Genomic DNA, 21,269 nt, shown 5'->3' on the forward strand with positions numbered 1-21,269 from the left:
TTATATTTTTTTCTTTTGGTACACTTCAAATGTTGACACAGGATAAATTAAAGACATAATGAATTGTTTGTGTAGTTGAAAATTTAGTATTTAAGAATATTTTTTAAAATTTTAACGTTAATAAGCTATCTGTCCAAACTAAACATCTATATGTATTGATGTTGTACTCACTTCATCAATCGTACGTCTTTTGAGCTATTTTAGTATAATCAAAATCAAAATATATGCATTATTTACATGACGAATAACAATATATTGTTATCTTCTTAATTTGATGCATTTTAATTTACATTATTAATTTAGTAGTAGATTCATCAATAAACGTAGAACATAACGTAAACTTTAATTTGAACAATTTCAAGAACAGCTTTCAGTCACCTGTATAATGTAACTACAGTATTATACCTAGTGAACAGAATTACAAAGATAGATTTCTTACATGAAAATGTTCAGAAAATTCCATCTACAAAATCGGTTCGACTTTATTACAGTGCAAGTTGGAATTTTTTGTCACATGATTATGAAATTAGCATATACAATATCTGTAACTTTCACATATTATTTAATTAAAGAAACGGCTAATTAATAAATTTATACAAGGATTCGGCTGGAAAACAAATCGCAGTTTGGTAGCTAGCAAAATTATTCATGAAATACATTTTGTATTTTAAAAAGAAGTATAACTTTTTACATCAATTGGTATGGAAATTTGATTTGCTATGTTCCGCTTACCTATAAGAAAAGCCTGCCTAAATACGATTTCTTCCAATCAATTATTAGAGAATGATTAGTATAATTTGTCCTTTGTTCTACGTCGATGCATGTTTGCAATCGTGATTCATGCATTACGCCTCGGTTAGGAGAGAAACATTGTACAACATTCTTACTAATGTGGAATACCGGGAAGACCAATTAGATTAATTAAAATATGTTTAAATGAATCCCGAAGTCCGCGTAGTGAAATTTTTGTGCAGGAGCATTTACGTCGAGAATTTCCATAAACAAGAAGATACATTTTCGCTATTATTATTCAACTTTGTCCTAGAATACGCTACAATTAAAATCAAAGATAGCAACCAGGGCCTAGATATGAATGGTGTTCACCAGGTTTGTTGATGATGTAAATTTATTTGGGGATGATAGGAGAACAATAGAAAGAAACGCAAAAGTCTTATTAAATGCTTGCAGAGACATGGGGTTAGAAGTAAATGCAGAGAAAACTAAATGCATGGAAGTTCGTCGAGATCCTAATACGACAAATTATGGATGCGTTAAAATATTGAATAATACCTTTGATAAAGTGAATACTTTAAAATATCTAGGATCAATATTAACAGACGAAAAAATATTCAACAAGAAATTAAATGTCGACTAAAAGCAAGGAATTCGTGTTATTATTCAGTTCAAAATCTCTTGTCGTCAGGAATTCTGTCGAGGAATGTGAAGCATAAAATTTATTTAAAAAATAAGTATGCCTGTTGTTCTGTATGGTTGCAAAACATGGTCGCTTACTTTGAATGAAGAATATAGACTGAAAGTATACGAGAACAAGATCCTGAGAAGAATATTCGGACCCAGGAAGAACAGGAGTAGGGAATGGCTGAAACTTCATAACAGGAAACTCATAATTTATACGGTTTTCCCAACCTTGTTAGGGTAATCAAGTGTAGGAGGCTCAAGTAGGCATGCCATGTAGCCAGTATGGAAGAAAATAGGAACTCTTTCAATATCTTAACTGAAAGACCTATTGGAAAACGACCATTAGGAAGACGAAAGGTGCAGATGAGAGGACAATATTAAGATAGATTTCCCAGAAATAGGAATCCAAAGTATAAACTGGATCTGATTGGCTAAGGATAAAAGTGAGTGAAGAGCTTCTGTCAACACAGCACTGACCCTCCGGGTTCTATAGACCATAGAGTTAGTTAGTTCATTACAAAATCTTGCAAGTTAAACATGTGAATATTATTTCACCTTCTTAGGAGGAAATTAGTAGCCCCGGACATTTTAACACATTGAACTGCCTCTTGGTAATAAGATGTAAAATTGTTCCAAAATAAGCCTAAAAAATTTATTTGGAACGTGAAAGTAACTGATAAACCGAAGGTACCGGCATAAATGCAAAACTAATGAAATAAACAAATGATAATAAAGATCAATTTGGAATATTGGAAGGTACCATCGGACGCGTAAGATATTCGAAAAACGTCATATTCTACACTTAGGAGAAACCTTAAAAACAACTTCCCACGAAACTGACAGTGATAACATGCAATGGTTATCTGGTGATTCGATAGTGGTATAGTTCATAAGCCCAGTCATTTCAGGATTTACAGTACATTCACCCTTCATTTAAGGTTTCACCACAAATTGTACATTGAGTGGTGCTTTCCTGTTTGTCTGGTCGTATTTTCTTTTTTTTTCCTGTGGTATTTCATTAGCTTCTTGCGACCATTCTTTGGTAGTTCTTGCTCTGAAGTCAGTTTTCTTTAAATTTGTGTCTTATATGGTGAAGATATTAGTATCACACTGTCTCCAGTTCTTCTGGTTCGTGACGCTAAACGTCTCTTGCGATTTTCCGTTAATGACTATAACTGTTCACTAATGGATAGCTCTTTACTAGCTGATGGGCAAGAAGATTCTGATTCCTCGGTCACACGTGGAGAACGTGGATCCGCTGCAGACGACGTACAAATAGTAGCTCCCTTTTAGTCAACCGTTGCCGAAGTTGAAGGTCGTGGGTCCTCACTGGTATACCTAGTGCAATATTTTGCAACACGAATTATGTTTGCGGACAGATAGTCGGTGTATGTGAATATTTGAAAGTTCAGTGAATATATTCAATGCACACAAATCCATTCAGAGCAATATCCATGCTACACACATTTGGATATAGCTCTGAAGCAAGTTGCGCTAAATCGTGATCCGTTATGTTTACTCCAGCATTTCTGAGTATTCACAGTGAACAAGTTCCATTGTATGCGTCTTTAAATAGTTTCATAAAACACTTGTCAAAGGGTTGAGTCTTGTGAGTGGTATGTGGAGGAGTACTGAGCAGTGAATACTGTGATCCCTAGCATATTGAATCATTTTCAGTTGCTTATGACCACCATGTCCCTCAACAATTAGCAAAACTGGACTCTAAGGAAAAGGATGACAGAATTTCACAAAGAGTTGCAACCAAGTTAAAATAAAAAAAAACTATCACTAGTTGTCGAATCAGTACTTTGTGAATAGCAATACACTCGGGTAAAGTATCAACCTCAATCTCTCACTCTTTCTCTAGAGCGGAAATATGAAGAGGGGCGGTACAAACTGACTAGTAGCAGTCAAGCAGAACATCAATAATATATTCCGACTTCTTTCGCCCGATTTCAACTTGCCCACAACTTGTTTTCCTTTTACACATAAAACTATCACTTTAGTATTAACATGAACACACGATACACCAGTCTCTTCCGCATTCAATGTTCGTGATGGTGGAAAAGAATATTTCTCCATCAATATGCACTAATTTGTATAGAACTTTGCAACTTGTGCCTTATTGAAACAAATTGGGAAGTCACTTCCTAAACTCGAAGCAAAAGTATTTCACAGCACTCTGTTTATTTTTATTGAACCCGTGATTAATATTTAGTTCTTCAGCTAAGTGAATCTAGCTTGAGGTATCCTGTTCCTGATAATGGCATTAAGCGATCACCTATCTGTTTCACATAACATTTCAGGTCTTTTTCATATATACACTAACTAAAACTAACTCTATGGCATATGGAACCCGGAGGTTCAATGCCGCGTTCAAAAAAGCTCTCCACTGACTTCTATCCTTAGCAAATTGGATCCAGTTTCTACTTTGCATTCCTATCTCTGCGATATCCATCCTAATATTGTCTTCCCATCAGCCCCTAGGTCTTCCTAACGGTCGTTTCCGATTGACCTTCCAGTCAAGACTTTGAAAGCGTTTCTACTTTCTTCCATTCTAGCTACATGACCTGCCCACGTAAGCTTCCTAAACTTGACGACCCTAACAATGTTGGATAAATCATATAAATTATGTAGTTCCTAGTTATGAGTTTCCGTCATTCCCCATTCCCGTTCCTCTTGGGTCCGAATATTCTTCTCAGGATCTTGTTCTCAAATACTTTTAGTCTATGTTCTTCCCTCAGAGTAAGCGACCATGTTTTGCAACCATACAGAACAACAGGCATACTTATTTTTTAAATAAATTTTATGCTTCACATTCCTCGACAGAATTCGCGACGATAAAAGATTTTGAATCAAATAGTAACACGAAGTTCCTGCTTTTAGTGAACATTTAATTTCTTCGTAAATATAATTTTCGTCTGTTAATATTGATCCTAAATATTTGAAAGTTTCCACTTTATCAAAAGTATTATTTAATATTTTAACGCATCCACACTTTGCCGTACTATGGTCCCGACGCACTTCCATGTATTTAGTTTTCTCTGCATTTACTTCTGAACCCATGTCCCTTCAAGCATTTAATAAGATCTCTGCACTTCTTTCTATTGTTCTCCTATCATCCCCTATTAAATTTACATCAGCACATGCCATAACCTGGTAAATATCATTCAACTCTAGGCCCTGGTTGCTATCTTTATGTGATCAAATGTATCCGGACACCCAAAACATACGTTATTCATATTAGGGGATTGTGCTGCCATCTACTGCCAGGTACTCATTATCAGCGACCTCAGTAGTCATTAGCCATCGTGACAAAGCAGAATGGGCGCTCGTCGGAACTTACGGACTTCGATCGTGGTCAGGTGATTGGGTGTCAGTTGTGTCAGAGTGCAAACGCGAGTTTTCCACACTTCTAAACATCCCTAGGTCCACTGTGTCTGATGTGATAGTGAAGTGGAAACGTGAAGGGACACGTACAGCACAAAAGCGTACAGGTCGGCCTCGTCTGTTGACTGACAGAGAACGCCGACATTTAAAGAGGATCGTAAAGTGTAATAGGCAAACATCTATCCAGACAATCACACAGGAATTCCAAACTACGTCAAAATCCACTCCAAGTAGTGTGACATTTAGGCGTGAGGTGAGAGATTTCATAGTCGAACGGCTGCTGATAAGTCACACATCACGCAGGTAAATGCCAAACGACCCTTCACTTGGTGTAAGGAGCGTAAACATTGGACGATTGAACAGTGGAAAAATGTTATGGGGAGGGACGAATCACGGTACACAATGTGGCGATCCGATGGTAGGATGTGAGTATGGCGAATGCCCGGTGAACGTAATCTGTCAGAGTGTGTAGTGCCAAGAGTAAAATTCGGAGGTGGTTGTGTTATGATGTGGTCATGTTGTTCTTGGAGGGGGCTTGCACCACTTGTTGTTTTGCGTGGTACTCTCACAGCGCAGGCCTACATTGATGTTTTAAACACCTTCTTGCTTCCCACTGTTGAAGAGCAATTCGGAGATGGCGGTTGCATCTTTCAACACGATCGAGCACCTATTGATACTGCACGGCCTATGGCGGAGTGGTTACACGATCATAACATCCCTGTAATGGACTGACCTACACAGAGGCCTGACTTGAATCCTATAGAACACCTTTGGGATATTTTGGAACGCCGACTTCGTGCCAGTCCTCACCGACCTACATCGATACCTCTCCTGAGTTTAGCACTCCGTGAAGAAAGAGCTGCCACTCCCCAAGAACCCTTCCATCACCTGATTGAAAATATGCATCCGAGAGTGGAAGCTGTCATGAAGGATAAGGGGTGGGCCAACACCATGTTGAATTCCAGCAGTACCGATGGAGGGCGCCACGAAGTTCTAAGTCGTTTACAGCCAGGTGTCCGGATACTTTGATCACATAGTGTATGGGGGAAGGTACTTTCGAATCTCCTGATTCACGTGCAACACGTGATTTCATTCCTTACTTTCGCTGTGAAAGTCTATCTTGCAGAGAACTATTTGGGACACCGAATCTGTTTGTTGCTTGATGTCTCTACGTGCACTAGGAGCCGGGAAAAATGCCTGGGAGGGGTGTGATTTGACAGTAGCAATTCAACAACAAATAACACATGAGATGCCACAACGTAGAATTTATCGAAGAATGTTTCCAGTAAAAAAAATGTTTCTTTCTCAGTAATACTTCCAAAGAAATAGCAATTGATTCCACTTTCTATTTGAAATTTTGAAGTTGACACCCATGGAAGTATTCCCAGTACGCCATTGGATATGAAGGCGTCACTAATTGATTCTTCACATACGATTTGGTAGTACAATTTTTTGTTTGAAGTGTTTAAGTTCACTACGAGCCGAGAGAAATGCCTTGGACAGGTGGTGGTCTGATACACCCTATATATATATGTGTGTGTGTGTGTGTGTGCGAATATAAAATAAATTGACTTTAATTGTTTATAGGTTTGAAGGAATAACCTAATAGAAAATAAACTATTTAGATGCCAAGATAGTAATCAGAAAATATATATATATATATATATATATATATATATATATATATATATATATATATATATATATATATATATATATACTAAATACTTATATTGTGTAGTTGGCAACACTCCATCAGAATAATAGTTCAGCGTGCTCCTGCATGTTGTAATACCAAAATTGTTCTAATGAAAAATAAAATAAATAGCCAAAACTCTGGAATGTAACACCGTATGTGGTAAGTGGACCGTTAGTACTACCAGGGAGGATCTCCTGAGGTCCACAACTCTTTCTTTATTTATAAACTAAAAGAACAATAAAAATTAAGTAAATATGTTTTATGATGAATGTGACCAGGCCTGACAATATCAATATTTTTCAAATTATTATATCTAATTACAAATGTTACAAAATGTAACAAAAATAATTTTTGAGCCTCCCAAGTCCACTGTTGGTGTTCCTAGGGTTAATGCTGTACTTCAAAACTGTCCTTACCCCTCGCGCATCTGTATCAGAATATTCCTATTATTCACATGGGTTGTAATAAATTTGTCACTAGTGTAATCTACATGTTTAATCAGTCTGTGTTCATTGCTTCGGTACCAAATAGGATTAAAATAGATAATGTTAGGATGTTTCTCTCATTGCATTATGTATGTACTGGTATATTGTTTCATCAGAAATGGACTCCGTTATTTCCATTAAATTGCAGGTTTATTAAAAGGATTTCATTCTTTCATCTGGGTTGAGAGAAAAAGTTTTATCTAGAAACTCGATATTATATAGAGTTATGATTGTGGTTCTAATTATATACAAATAGTCTCGGAACATTATGTGCAGTATACTTAACAATAATTACAATAAGAAACCTGTGTTTTTTATTTAGCTCATGATTGAAAATTTTTGACTCAATTTATTATACAAATAGTGGTCTGAGAATTATTTGTATATTTACAAAATATTAATTTATTATTTTATAGAATTGGTTTGTGAATATTGTGAACAATGTTGAAGTGTTATTAGTTCTCAGTTTGTAAGACCTAATTAGCAAGCTGCTCAAAGAAACCTCCTGTAGTTCTAACTGCTTGCTTTAATCTTACATAGAAATCTTAGGTGACGTGCTCATTGTAAGGAAATCAACATAAGATATATATATATATACGTAACTATATGGATACTTTACGCAAAAAATAGATCATTTGAACATTCAATACTTCAGTACACTAATATTGTGCTAATGAATATTTAGGAATGTCCTCTACAACTGATGGGTATAAAATATTTATATACATGAATGTAAACTGCAACGTACGATTTTCATTAATATTAACTTAGTAACTAATAAATATACTATTATAACATCATTGTGCAATTAGAAGCACTAATTATTATTTTAATTTTGACGCCGGCACAAGGAATGCTGCCAATATTAAAATAATAATTAATAATTTAAAAACAAGGATAAATAAAAATGATTATTATTCATAGCTTATTTTTAAAACGTACGATGATGTACAAACCTGCCAGATAAGGTACAATGTATATTACGTTAATGTATCTCTGTGAAAAATCGTTAGTGTCTTATAACACCACTACTTGAAATTGCAACAAATATGTCATTCTGCTGTGTGACCTTTGTATTATATCCCGTAATACGGATTTGCAACACTTGCTTAATATGGGTTTTTACTTCCAATGGAGAAGATGGCGCCCAGGAAATCTAGGTATACAAGGTGTGAACATACAGTATTAGTGCTTTATTATTATGCACTCACTTCGACAAGTACGGTATATACTCTTTTGAAGTAAATGTTTATTATTTCTATATATCCTATAGTAATGAAAAAACGAGATTCAATACAAGAATGAAGTGCAAAATATATATTTGGTTTTAAAAAGTACGAAGTGTGCTAAAGCCTGTGACAAACAAACATATTGGCCTTTCAGCTAAATGAATAAATCGCAAGCTTTGACGCGATGTTGCCAAGTGCTAAGGGGTGTGGCTATGGCTAAGCAGACGAACTACAGCACGATCAGGTGGCAGAGGATAGACGTGGATGTGCACAAAATAAACGTGGCAAAAGCGCTGGACTCTCATTTGCTAGCAGCATTTAAAGGGAACTTGGAGCGCCGCCTTCAAATGCCAAGATGTTTGTCACGTCGCTTAATACTGAGGATACTTGGGTTGAAATTAGGGTTAACATTGAAATTTCAGGAAAAGAGAAATTGGGGCACGCAGAATCACGTAGGAACAAACCATAGGTCGACTAGGAATGCACTAAACTAGCAGAGAAGAGAAAAGAGGTAAACCTGCGTTAGCTACATAATCCGAGTGATATAGCTGAACAAAATTTCCTTGATATCAGGCGAGAAGCTTCCAAAACTTTTAGAATAAAAACGCAATTTTGAAAAGCTAAAATAATGAACTTGAAGACAATAAAATCATAAAGCAATTGAGACATGTATAACAGCATCAATGAATTTAAGAAAGGTTATCAACTTCGAGAAACCCGACGGAATAATTCTAACTGATATAGATAGCATCTTGAAAGATGGAAAGATTTCATTGACGATTTGTTCCATTTGAAGCCAAAAACTAATGTTCGTGAAGAAGAGATATGCATACAGCAGATCCGTATATTCTAGAGCCTAACGGAACAGAAATAGAAATCGGTATCAGAAAATTAAAGAAACGCAAATCTCCGAATGTAGACGAAATTTCGGTAGTCTTAATTCTAGCTGGAAGGAGGAAAGTTGTGGAACAAGAAACAATAGCTGATTCTCTTTATCAGGAACAAAGAGAAATTGACAGAAGAATGGAAAGAATCAATCATTGTTCCAATTCACAAGGAAGGTGACAAGACTGATTGTAATAATTATCGACTAATCTTTCTTTGTCAATATCCGTTAAAGTCCTCTCAAACATTCTAGTAGCAAGATTGATCCCATACACAAATAAAATGATCGGAGATTATCAGTGTGAATTTTGGCGACGTCTATCAACTACCGGTACCGACTAGAAGTTTACCATTCGACAAATATTCGACCAGAAGTTTATTGATTTTTGGATTGACTTTGTTAGGGGGAAACATTGTACAATATTTTTGCAGAAATTGAAATACTAAAAAAGTTTGTTAGGTTAATTAAGATGTTTTAAATGTATTCTAAAGTAAAGTCCGACTTTTGAAAATATTGTCCATGAATTATCAGGTCGGGAATGGCCTGAAACAAAGAGATGCATTTTGACAGTATTAATCAATTATGTTCTGGAGAATCTCTGAGGAAAATCAAAGATAGCAACCAGAGCCTAGAGCTGAATGGTGTTCATCTGGCTATGAAGTTTACTGATGATATAAATCTGATAGTGGATGATAGGAGGACCATAGAAAAATGCAGAGATCTCATTAAACACTTGCAAGGACACAGGCTTAGAAGCACATGCAGACATGGCTAAATACATGAAGTTCGACTGGATTGTAATACTGCAAATTATGGATACGTAAAACTATCAAAGAACACTTTCGAATGTGGATACTTTCAAATATTTAGGGTCAGTATTAACATATTTCCAACATACTGATGATGAAATTAAATATCGACCGAAAGCAGGAAATTCGTGTTATTATTCAGTTCACAATATTCTGTCTTAGCGAATTTTTGAGAAATTTTAAGCTTAAACTATATAAAATAATCATCATGCCTATTGTGTATGTGTGCGAAACATGGTCGCTTATTCTCAGAGAAGAACGCAGTTTGAAAGTGTATGAGAATAAAATTTTGAGACGAATATTCAGGCCAAGAGGAATGGGAATGAGGAACGGCGGAAACTTGATAACGACAACTGCACAATTTATACAACTTACCAAACATTGTTACGGTGATCAAATCTAGGACGATCAGGTAGATTGGTCATGTTGACAAAATGAAAGAAAGTAGAACCAGTTTCAATGTTTTAACTGAAAATTAAATCCAAAATGACCATTAGGAAGACTTACGCGCAGATGGAAGAACAATATTATATTAATCTAACAGAAATAGATATACAAAGTGGAAACTGGAACGAGTTGGCTAAGGACAGAAGTCAATGGAAAGCTTTTCTGAACGCGGCGTTGAACCTCTGGGTTCTATAGGCCATAGAGGTAGTTAATTAGTTAGACACTTCATAGGTTCCTCGTGCTTCCATCTGAGTAAATATTACATGTTTCTATTGACTGAATGTACGAGTGATTGAATAAAACAAATATCACTCTTGCCTTTCCATTATCGTTCTTCGAGTTTGCTTATCATTAATTGTTTTCTTTTGTTTCAAGGAAATGCTTGGTTCCATGCACTATTAAACATGCACTTACTATGGTATTTTAGCAAACTGTGAGACTATTGCTCCTGAATATAGCCCAGATGACCCACAAACGTGGGCCCGGTGGCTCAGTGGTAGAGCGATCACCTCTGGGTTCCTCATTCGATCTCAGCTCCCGCGAAGTGTACTTTGTGATAGACGAATACCGTGTGCGTAGGTTTTCTCGGGATTCTCCCACTTTCTTCATTTCAGTATTTTTCATTCATTTTTCATTATCACCGTCTCTCTTACCCTAGTCGGTATAACCATGGGACGTAAAATTTAAAGATTTCATTTCATCTGTAAGTAACAAAACTGAGTTAATTATTTATGTATGTTTTTTTTATTATTGTATACATAAGGTAACCATGCATGTTTTGTTCTCTACAATTACGCTGAAAATTGCATCACTATTATAGTGGATTAAATTGTTTTGGTGAACTTGACTGTTCGAGCTCTCGTGAAAAGAACTGCACTCTTTGTTGGTGATTTTCTTTCGTACTTTCGTTATGTGCATATCGATTCAAAGAGAGCATTTATTTGTATCTGATAACTCAAAGAAATGTAATATTGAGAGTTACTAATTCTAGAGCAAGAAAAAATTAAAATATACCACATGGTTATTCAATTATATTATATACTTGAAACAGTAAGTCATTCGATATTTCATTTGTATTGTTTTCAATATTAATTTGTAATTTTTGTGATTAAAATCTTAATATGAACGGAAGAGAGCATTAAAGTGGTTAGTATCTACTCAAATTGATATGTTTGCTGTTTCAGCAGAGGTCTCTGACTTTCGAGATAATAACAACAAAAGGATATGTTGTGTAGAAAGAAGGTCTAAAAGCGCTCTCTCGTATCCATAACTTACTAGTACATGAAATGGTATCCGGGGTTCTGCATGTGTTATATATCGTTGGAAAGGTCACATCAAGCATACCTAACATGCAAAATATCTCACCTGAATGGGGCTTGTAGGGGGCGTAGCAACCATTTGAAGTTCAAAACAAGGCACGGTCCAAAACACAACAAAACGTGGACAAAGTAAAAAGCTATGATGTAATTGTTTCGAAACGTGGTATATATGTTTGAAAGGTAGCTGAATACGAATCTGACATCAAATGTTTACAAATCAAAATTGTGGATTCAACATGGCGTACACAAATTACAAAAAAACAAAAATGGATCTGAAACTGGATGTATAGAGACACTCGACGTTAGTATGTTTGAATCGGATACCTAAATGTAAAGATTCAAAATGGCGGGTCTAATTTGGTGGACAAAACGCAAGACACTGCTATGAAACGGAAAGGAGGTATGTAGAGGTTTTTGTTGTCGCTGAATACTAATTCAACGTTAAAACTGCAAAAGGCAATATGACGGATCCAATGTGGCGGACGAAAAATGCAATATATATATATATATATATATATATATATATATATATATATATATATATATATATATATATATAGATATAGATAGATAGATAGATAGATAGATAGATAGATAGATAGATAGATAGATAGATAGATAGATAGATAGATAGATAGATAGATGTACAGAACGGGCATGTGTTATTCTTACACATATCGAAGAAAAATACCTACAGTACATAAGATGACAACTAGGGGCAGGTGGTTTTTACAATAAACAAGGAACGTGGTTTGCTATACAATCGTACAAAATTGAGGCAAAGAATGCAGGGCAGGTTTAGTACCCCACATGAAAGTTTTATGATACAAACAGATTGCAATCATAGACAATAATTATTTTACTCCCAACTCCCTTCCCCGCCCCCGAAGAGATATGGGGGATCAGCGTTTGTTATATATCGTTGAAAAGCTGCATCGACTACACCTGATCTTGCTTGAATGGCGCCAATAGGGTGCGTTACGATTATTTGCAAATACCATCTATAGATCCGAACAATGACAGTGCAAAGTGCGTGTTTAAGACATTGTTATGCTTCCATAACTGACATGTTTCACATTATGCCGTGTACACTTATGAGCAATATGTATGACTTTTGCACCTTTTGTCCACCATATTGGACGCGTCATATTAAACTCGTACTCCGTGACCACGAAAACCTCTACATACTTGCTTTCAGTTCCAAAGCTGTGTTTTGCGTTTCGTCCACCATATTAGATCCGCCATTTTGTATTTTACATTTTGGTATCTGATTCAGACGACGTCGAGTGTCTCTATATATCAGATTTCAGACCCATTGCTTGTTTTTTATTTGTAATTTGTGTCCGCCATGTTGGATCCGCCATTTCGATTTGTAATTTGTAATTTGTAATTTGTAATTTGATGTCAGATTCGTATTCAACTACCTTTCAAACATATATACCACGTTTCGAAACAATTACATAATAGCTTTCTATTCTGTCCACGGTTTGTTGGGTTTTGGACCGTACCTTGTTCTGATCTTCAAATGGTCGGCACACCTCCTTCAAGCCCAATTCAAGCGAGATATTTTATATGTGATGTATACTCGGTGTTACTTTTCCAACGATATATAACACATGCAAATCCCCCCGTACAACTTCATGTACTTCCCTAGATAGACTAGGCTTCTTGAGGATGGAAAATTTGGGTTGTATTCTCGGTAGGAGCTCATGTGGTTGGGGTCCCACGTTAAGTTTTAAATGTATGTCTTATTATTGCATCCACACTAACAAGAATGCTCCACTGCAAATCAAACTACATCTAAGTAGTTATATTGTGTCTGATTTCTTTCACATGTTTGTCACTCTTCATAAAAGCAAGTGATACTCAATGAAACAATGGAACATTCGCACAAATAAACCAAATTATGTTCAGGCCTGATAAAGCTAAAAATCTTTGTTTGGTTGGAAGCGAAATAAACGAAAACAAGCTGCGGTTTAATAAGGTTAGACACAACTAGGGCAAATAGAAAAAAAGTAGAAAGATCTATGTTACATCATAAGAAGGTTTGATCCGTGTAATTACTTTTTGACTTCTAGGCTTGAAACTAAAATAGAACATTAAACATTCATCAATGTAAAGATTACAGTGTTTAATGTAAGAACTACAGAATTATTATGATTAAATAAATAGAAGACAGGTGTATTTACTCCGTTTTATAGTAAACAAATCAGAATTAATAGTTATATTCCTGATAATTGATCTTTGTTCATAAAAGACAATATTTCTAGTTATTTCTATGTGGATATCAATGCACTTGACCCGGTACGCACGATCTTTCATATTCATATTCATATTCATATATTCACACTCATTTTTATATTACAACTTTCTGTATTCTTCAAGAAACCTACTTAAATATACCGAAGTTCAGAAATAATATATGTTTCTGAAGAAAAATATTGTTATACGGTTCATTTAGAAGTATGTTACAGAAACTCTGTTTTACTTGAGGTATCAGTGTTGTTGGAGGAATATTTTCAGTGCGAAGTAGAGGCTTATAGAGGTTTGTGATTTTTCGGTATGTACATTTCAATCACATTTCGTTTAGTTGGATCTTATCGCTTATTTCAATTGGGTATATTCCTAGGAGTTAGGAATATACCTTGAAAATTTGTTTACATACAGTACTTCAAAACAGGGAAATTTCAAAAGCATAATATGAAGGTAATCCTTATGTGCAACGTTCATTAAAGTAAAATAATTTTAAATTCTGAATCAAATTACTAATACTTAATTCACAATCATTTCTTGTACTCCCTGCTGAACACAACATCATCTTACTGTACGTTTCACTATAAGAAAATTTATTTTTCTTATGGAAGAGAAGTGGAGTCATGTGTTTCATGTTCCTCCGAAAAGCCTGGAGCATTATCAAATGCAAAAAGTTATACAATGTATGTTGTATGGAACTTAAAAGACGACTGGCTAATACTGCCTAAAATAATATTACTTTATACACAGTACACATATACCAAAGAAACATGTTTTGTTATAACAAAACTTTTTTTTCTGTTTTGTCAAGACTTTGTAATTGAATCGCTCCCAGGAATAATTACGGGAATTTAAAGAAAGAAAGAATAAATTTGCTTATAGCCCTTTCCTCTTATATCTTCAGCGAGACAGTGTCGAGTATTTTTTTGAGTTAATTACCAAGTTACGCTATCTTTTGATCTTCCTGCTAGCTTAATTCGTTATTTTTATTTCTCTTTTTTTTAAATCTACGGTGCGTAATGAAGTATCTTAATTAATCTTTTCAGACTGGCACAGAAGTTCAAAGATGTGGATATAATTAATCAAACCTTTGACTAAAAGTATCAACACAAGGAAGTTTGAAGGAGGTAGTGTGAAACAACCTCAAATCAACAGTAATTTAGTAACCTGAAACGATATACTTCTTTGTTTAAAACTTCGAACAATTATTAACTATTATAGCCAATACGATCTTGAATAATTGGTTTTAAATTTATTTTTTAGTATTATGAGTAATTGGCGCAACTACAATCTCCCCATAATTTAATATATTCTCAGAATTTTTCATCTATAGTCTCCATGAAGCGAGAACATTTTTAGAAGTTATGGAAATGTTATAAATGTACTTCAAATTAACTAATTATAAGGAATATATTAGCGAAGTTTCATACATTTTGAGAACATGATTGAAAACAGAAGAGGAGAAATGCATTTGTAACATAGATTCAACAACAATTATTTTCACCCAAAGGAAATAAGTATTTAATGATTTTAATTGAAACTATCTAGTACAATATGATATATGAAAAGACATATTCTGGAAAAAATGAAATCTTTGAGTTTTACGTCCCACGATTATGCCGGTTAGGCTAAAGGAGACGGTGATGATGAGTGATGAATGAAATGGTGAAATGAAGAAAGTGGGAGGAAACGGGAGAACCCCAAGAAAACCCACGCACACGGTGTTTGTCCACCACTAAGATCACTTGGCGGGGGCTGGGATCGAACCCGGGACCCCAAGGACCAGAGATGAACGCTCTACCACTGATCCACCGCGGCCCCTAACACATATTCTCTATTGCAAAAGAAATGCACTGTACTCTGCATAAAGTTTAGGAATATGTTATTCAATTTATTGTAAGATTTGAAAATTAGAATCATCATTCAACATTTGAGACAGGAGAACATTTAACGTACGAGGCATGCCTTAATGTTTTTCATATCTGAAATGTAATACTATTTTTCAACTATCAGGTCAGTAGTTCCCAATTTGTTTTTGACTGACCTCATTGAACTTCGCACGACATCAGAATACTTATTTGATTGTTTAAATGAACCTAATATATAAAAATGAAGCTCATATTGTGAGTGATCGCATCGCAAGGAAACAGCTGAACTGTTTGAAATGAATTTTGGAACATAGTGATCACCTAATTCAAAAATAGCTTTCGTCATTTGTTTAAAATTCATATCCTAAGGTGTGAGAGCCAATCAATTAAGAAGATGAAACACTGTGTATAAACTTCTCATTACAAATAGGTGGATATAAGAGTCATTCTTTTCGAAAATTTTCATCTAAAGAGGGAGGATGGAAAATTATGAATATTTTCTCGCCTTTTTCAATGCTACTTGTAGCTGCTAGTGACAGTATCACGAAAACCCAGCAGAACAGTTTAAAATGGATTTTGGAACATATTTATCACTTACTGCGAACTGAGTTTTTATCATGCCTAAGGGAAATATAAGGGTCAGCTTTTATATGAGAAACAAAGTGTCTTATGAACCGCACAAACTAGGAACAAGAAACTCTGTATACAACCTCATTAAAAATAACACTTCATTTTTTTTGCAGATTTTTTCATATATCCTGTTCAAGCATTGTTTGTATTTTTTACCACATTGAAAGATATGTTATATGTTGTTTCTGATCACTAAGGGAAAATGGTTGACTCTTTTCAAATGAATTTTAGAACAATGAAAAACTATCTCAAGCTTGGATTTTATCTTCTTACTTTGATTGACTTGTCACTCTGAGTATATCCTAAGGAAGTATGAGGATCAAAATTTTTCCGAAAAGTACAATATCTCAGAAGGTACTCAAACTAGGAACATGAAACTCGACATATAAGTTATCCATTAGAAGTAAGTAGAGACGTATCCCAGTGTTTTCAAAAATTCCTATTTTAGTTAGGAAGGAGACCATTTCTATATTTTTTGTCAAATTGAAATCGTTGTTACCTATTGTTGGTTACAGCATCGCGGAAAAACGGATGAACCGTTTCCAAAGGATTTTGCGACAGTTAGTAACGACTCCAATGAAGATTTTTATCATGTAACTTGATTAACGGGCATACCCTAAATTGAAAGTAAGTTTTATTACAGGAATAGATTATGTTGCGGGTTTATATGATTACACTTTCGTCGAAACTCCGATTCTAAGGGGAAGGGATATAAATAATTTTCATTAACCTAATCTTCTCGTAGGAAGAACGGGAATTTCTGTTGTAGTAACATAATATTTAATAGGTAAGAGTATAACATTTTATAAAGTAGTAACTAGTAGAGTTGAACATTGTCGTTGTAGTTGACTGTTATAATCAACCAAAATTATTCTTCATTAATTATTTAATTCTTCATTATCTCAAATTCTAAACTTTCGCGATACGCCAGTTTCGAGCCCTTGCATTAGATGGCAGTTTTCATTTCAGAACATCTTACTAAAATATTATAAATAAATAAACTGCTTGGCATGAAACATGCAACACCTAAAAATGGAGATAAGATTGCAGCATCAAAGTTGGTAGATAGATACCTGATGGTACAGGTATCAAATGCTCTGCGCAAAGCATGACTACGTGACTACAGAGGAGTAAATATGGCAACGATTAGTTGTCTGTGGGGCCGCTATGGAGGCTCAGACCCGCTGCAAAACGGCGAGACATTAAAAAGATGTGCTCTTGGATATCATTCTGGTGTATAGCAAGCCATGCGTCTTCTACACCATGTCACATCTCATCAAGTGTAGTCTGCAGAGTTCACAGATGTGGAGGGTGTTATCCAACCATCGACCAGAGGTGTTCATTGACGAAAGATCTTGGAATGCATCTCTCAGGGAAATGAATATCATTTCCAGCCAGGAAGTATAAGACAAGACAGTACTTGCAACAAGAGGAAGCGCGTTATGTTGATGGAATTTAGTTTCTGGCAGGAACCGTACTAAAGGAAGCATAATTGCATCCAGCACCTCGTTAATGTACCTTTGGCTGACTAAATATCCGTTAATACATAGAAGGAACTAACGGACAGGAAATTGAATGACACTTCACACCATTCGATGAAAGACTGACATGAGGATGCAAAATATAGGATCCATTCAATGTAATAATAACGCCAGATACGAATGCAGCCATCATGGTACTACAGACAAAAGTAGCATCCATTTGTAAAGAAAATGTATGACCAGTTTCTCTCCATGTGTAACGACATTATTGTAGTCTGTAACCTTATGATGTGAAGTCAGTGGAAGTCACAGCAATGTGTGCCATGCAAACACTCATTACTTTGCCAGAAGGCATAGAACTGTTTGTAATGACACTTATTATTGCGCAGTAATCTCCAGTGCTTTTGCCAATGTGCAGAATAGCATCCGATCTGCCAGAGCCATACACATAAACAATCTGTCTTCGTGCCCCTTGTGATATGGTACTGTCTGCTTGTCTTACGGCGTGTGGGAAGGCACAGTCCTTGAGTTTCTTCATGTTGCTGCATATTGCTTTCGTTAAGCCATTGAGCTTATATGCGCTGCACTATGGCCATATTTCATAGGGCAGACCACAAATTGGGGCAATAAATTACATTCATGATACGCCACTATTGGTTCTCGATCTAAGGTCAAAACTGCTAGAAATTCTGCGGCACACTGTACTCACGCCATACCACACATCGTGTACACACAACTGTACTATGGCTCTATATCTGGCCTAAGCTTGCTCTCACTAGTTGGTGTACCTAGTGCCTCTGCTACTTCATGGTGCTGTCGCACCAATCTATTCTGAAAATTCTGCAAATTTGGTCTTTCTACGAAGTCTTATTCTCGGTGTTGCATTTTAAGATCATGTGGTGTAATTAAGAAAACGAATATTTTCCAAATTACTAACAGTATTATTTGCATAATCTTTATGAGCTTGTTAACAGTTTTTTTAATGTTTCACCAATCAATGTGAAACCATGGGTATTAAAATTGTAATTTGCTCCAATTACTAATATTATTTATGATCCAGCACATTATGTGAAAAAGGTCCCTGACGGGTTTTGGTGGAAAATCGAATTTCGAATCAATTCCGATATTCAGTGTAAACAAAACGCACATTTCCTGATTGCAAAACGCAGCAAGTTGAAGAGCAGAAACCTATTGCAAATTTTATCATGTTCAACTTCATGGATTGAACTAACTGGATTCAACTTCACTTGGATGAACATAATATATCTACAACACTTCGGTTAGTTTTGTAGAAAGTGGCGCGATTTGCACTATTTCCAATGTCATTTGTGCGCAGAGGAGAACGATCATTGCTCTGGGTTCCAAATATTATTTGCAGAAATTATTAGTGTACGTAATATGTTTTAATTAGCACCCAAGCTTGAACAGTAGACACACACAGAAGTAGACAATTAGGTTAGTCTTGCCTTCCGTCTCATGATTAGAACTTTTATGAATACCACGTGGATGAATGCTAGAACATTAACATTCTGGTTTGCAACTATTGATTGCAGAGGCTATTAGTTTATACTATACTGCCCTTTGAAATTAGTCTCCTGGCATGAACATTGACAATGAGCGATGGTCATTGATGATGATCACATACTTTACTATAAAGTTTGAAATGCTATTGAATTCTTCACTTTGGTGAGTTTTACAATCCGGAAATTTATACTTTTCTCCAAAGAAGTTGTACCAAAACCTAAATGACTGCACCCAATTTGGGAATTAATTCCAAATTTAATTTTCCACAAGAAACTGCCACGGAGCCCTATAAAATAAGTTATATCTGTTGCTGAATGTCTTACTCTTATGCCAAGTGGACAAGATGACTCAAATAATAAAGTGGTACGATAGATGAGGATTGCATCGAACCCTAATATGTTTCAAATTTAGATTAAGATTTGGTGCCAATAAAACTCGTGCTTTTACATTTTTAAGCGTCAAAAATATATTTAATTTCATATAATACCAACTTACGAAGTTTGAAACCTGCGGATGCCTGACCGACTGTCGACCTTCAATTCACATGTGAACATGAAGACTGAGAGGCAGCTCAACTTACGACCCTCACTACTAGTTTGAAGAACTTTTTCTATTATAATTATTATATTTGCAGCTTTTCAACACAATTGTGTACATCAATAGTGGAGTTATAATAACAACTGGAATTGTACAACAATTCTCATAAAATAATGTTTTCAAGAATTATATTATCACGTAACACGTACAGCATTTTATGGGAATCATAAACAAACTTTGTGGTTCTTGATATGTTTGATATTGCACACTTAAGGAAAGAACTTATTATGCTTTAGGATCAAGAAACTGGAAACTATAATTACAGATACACACAAACAAATTGATTAAAACAATCTGTTATTATCTGATGTGAGAATAAATTATGTTATTTTATAAAACTATGAATAAATGCAAATCAAGAGATTAAGCTCGAACAGTATATTTTTAGTTACCTTGTTCAAATGAAATGTCAATGGCATCTCGAATGTTAAAGAATCATTTTAATACTGTACAAGCTTAAGAGAAATCATCAATAACAATAATTTCACCTCGCTGAAGTTGGTGTAAAGAAAATATTTACAATAGTGAAGATTTTCTTTCGTGTTCCTACTTCTATGTGCGTGCGATTAATGTTTTCAGTTCAGTTTCAAGAGTTGACAGAATATGTTTTATTCAATGCAGCTTTAGAATCAATTGCAAGCGAACAAAGTATGTATCTCAACCAGTGCATTTGGATTGAGTGCTTTCACCCGTGGTCCCTCTAGAGGAGTCCAAAGTTGATGAGGGGGATTTCTGGAGAGAGTTTTCCCGACATTTTCCCAATTTTGTGTGTTCAAGTACGTTATGGGCCCCAACACATAGCACCTTTGAAAAGCTTGTTTAGTACTGAAGAGAATGAACTATAAGCCATTATTTTCCAATGAATAGTGTTGATGCAATAGCTATTTAATGGGCCCCAGGAACTGATTTCGTTGTCCATGACACCTAATTTCTTGTGCATGGCCATATCCTTGTTATGTTTATCTAATGGGCTAGGTTTGATTCGGATGTCCGGATGACAGGTTCATGTCCGTTCCTTGTCAGCATACTTTCCATGTAGCGTAGTCACAAACGCTATTGACTTTCGTGTGAACAGTCTCGGATTAGATTCCCGATTGGGACACTTGGTCAGAATTATGTAACAGATTCCATCTTCCGAGTTCTTTTAAACTATGTTTATATGTTTGTGGTCAATCCTTTCGACAATGAGATCTCGGAAACTACAGGCTCTAGAAAGATGACGTTTTCACTGAT

This window comes from Thermobia domestica, chromosome 2 (genome assembly GCF_964235325.1).
Source record: "Thermobia domestica chromosome 2, izTheDome1.hap1.1, whole genome shotgun sequence".
In the NCBI taxonomy this organism is placed as follows: Eukaryota; Metazoa; Arthropoda; class Insecta; order Zygentoma; family Lepismatidae; genus Thermobia; species Thermobia domestica.